Source organism: Priapulus caudatus, unplaced genomic scaffold, assembly GCF_000485595.1.
Source record: "Priapulus caudatus unplaced genomic scaffold, Priapulus_caudatus-5.0.1 Scaffold229, whole genome shotgun sequence".
Taxonomy (NCBI): domain Eukaryota; kingdom Metazoa; phylum Priapulida; class Priapulimorpha; order Priapulimorphida; family Priapulidae; genus Priapulus; species Priapulus caudatus.
This window is the reverse complement of record NW_014577290.1, coordinates 122,125-124,347: the sequence shown is the minus strand read 5'-3', so window position 1 is coordinate 124,347 and position 2,223 is coordinate 122,125. Positions and strand designations below refer to the sequence as shown.

The 2,223-nt window shown below is 38.1% G+C and overlaps 1 protein-coding gene across 2 annotated transcripts in view; it reads right to left on the bottom strand.

Annotated features, from left to right (window-relative positions):
• The window catches only part of LOC106807703, a 12,700-nt gene extending 11,435 nt beyond the window's left edge, over positions 1-1,265 (bottom strand). Inside the window, exon 1 of one of the 2 annotated variants that reach the window (XM_014810133.1) lies at positions 1,154-1,265. The gene's annotated coding sequence lies outside the window, so the exon portion shown is untranslated. The remainder of the gene's footprint in view (positions 1-1,153) is intronic. The other variant, XM_014810135.1, reaches the window with a different exon arrangement.
• Between the last annotated feature and the right edge of the window lie 958 nt (positions 1,266-2,223).

Below are 2,223 nucleotides of genomic sequence, written 5' to 3'. Positions count from 1 at the left end.
TTGCTCTAGTGTGCGGGAAACATGACTTGCAAGCCATATTACTCGCGAGACCGATTGCTTAGCTATATTGCTCTAGTGTATGGTGGCCTTTACAGCGCTACTCGATCCTTTGGCCAATGAACGTAATTGAATATGCAACATCATTCTTGCACAAATCACCCTAGCTTGGCTTGAAGCCAAGTGGGAGGTCAAGTCTTGAAGGTCGGAATCAGAGAGCACTTGATCACAGAATGCAATGCGCCACCATTACTCACGCATAAAGAGGCAGTTACTACCATTTAAATTACCATGAAATTGGAGTTTTCCATAGGGATTCATTAGATTTTTTGGGTAAAATGTAAGTAATAACTTGTGCAAGTTAACATTTAGCTATGCAGAGATACTAAACATAAGGTTGATACTTAGGATACTAAGGACGAGCACGAGCACATTTTAAAAAATATGTGAAAGTTACAAAATCACAAGTTACAAAAAATATGTGAAAAACAAAATTAAAAACTTAAAGCCAAAACTAATTTAACAAAATAAAACAACTTGTTCGGTCGATTGCAGATTTTAGTCACAGTCGGAATAATACAAATATTGACGAGTTCAATGATTTTGATTGCATTCATCTCAAAAAGTCGCTGTAACCCCGTAAGTAACGAGCGCATCGTAGCGCACTGATGGTTACAAAAAAAATTACAAGAAGGCGGATGTATACTGATTCATTTGGTATATCACATGTGAAGTGTTCTTCGGCGATACTTGGCACATACGACAACTACGTGTTTAGCTGCAGCCAATGTTTGAAACGGTCTTCTAAGTTCTAGGCCTACCCTAGCAAGACCGTTTCTTGGAGACTTGGAGTTGGACCCAAGTGCCAGTGGCGCGCATTCGGTGGGTTTGTATGTTGCAGATGAGCATTTGACTGGCAATTACGTAGAATTACTAGCTGATATTAAGTACACAAACATTAAGACTGTGGTAGTAAATACAATTTGTGTCCATGTACCATTACTTTATTATTGAAATGACTCAAGACAAGTGCCTGTGCTGTAGGCTGTACTCTGGTTACGTGTATTTGCGACACGTCTGATATCAAAGGTTCTGTATGCACAGATGTACCCGCTCACCTCCCATACAACTCCCTTATTTGAAGCAATTAACGTACCTACATCACCACTCCGGCCAAGTACCTACCCAACGACCTGTTGGATAGATACTTGCTTCGGTATCCAACAGAACTACATAACAAAGTTCTGAGATAAATGTACTCCATATTGGTTTCTAGGTTAATGCGGTGCACTAGATCTGCATTAAATATAGAATCACATATAAATTAAAACGTCCTCTTAAGACTAAACTGTTTAAAATTTACTTCTACTCATAAATTACAGACTACTACTAATAAACCTATAAATAAATCACAACTTGTACTTATCTGACAGATATATTTTTGTAGACCGTAGAGGACTATAGTAGCTGCTTTTACCGCGACCCAACATGTCAGCGTTCATGACTGGAGATATAAACCAAAGATCATGATATAGCGGCTATATAGAGGGGCCTACGATCTTTGATATAAACTGCAGAATAGAACTTCTATTCTAGTTCTATGATATAAACTAAGAACAATATAAATAATTATGTATATGTTACATGTGACGATGATGTGTATACGTATCACTATCATAATATTATTATCATGTAATACGTAATAATGTATTGTAATTTGTAATTTCCTGCGGACTTATTATGTATCACACATACTCTGTATTAAACTATATATAACCCGCCTTACAAAATTTCGAAGTGAACGAGGCGACGATATTTTTTTTTTTTTTTTTTTTTTTTCTGAGCGCACATTTCTGTTTGACTGTGACGTACATGTTTCCCAATCGCATAGGCGTTCGGCTAACTTCCGACTCAAGATCGAATGGTATCATGGGATGCCCTTGCTGTCATGTCATGAACGTCATGAAACGAAGCTTTAGCCCGAACGCTAATGCACATTGGGAAGTCGTACGTTACAGGTCACCCAGAAATTGCGCGCTCGAAATATCGCAGCTCGTCACTTCGAAATTTTGCTGTAGCAGGTTCATAATAAGTTTAATACAGAGTATTGTGATACATGTAAAGTGCCAGGATAGAGGAGAAAGATTAGTGTTTAGAATAAACCCATTTTGGAAGTTCTAGTCTCGAAAAACGCACCATAAAACCGCCCTGAGTGAATCACTCAGG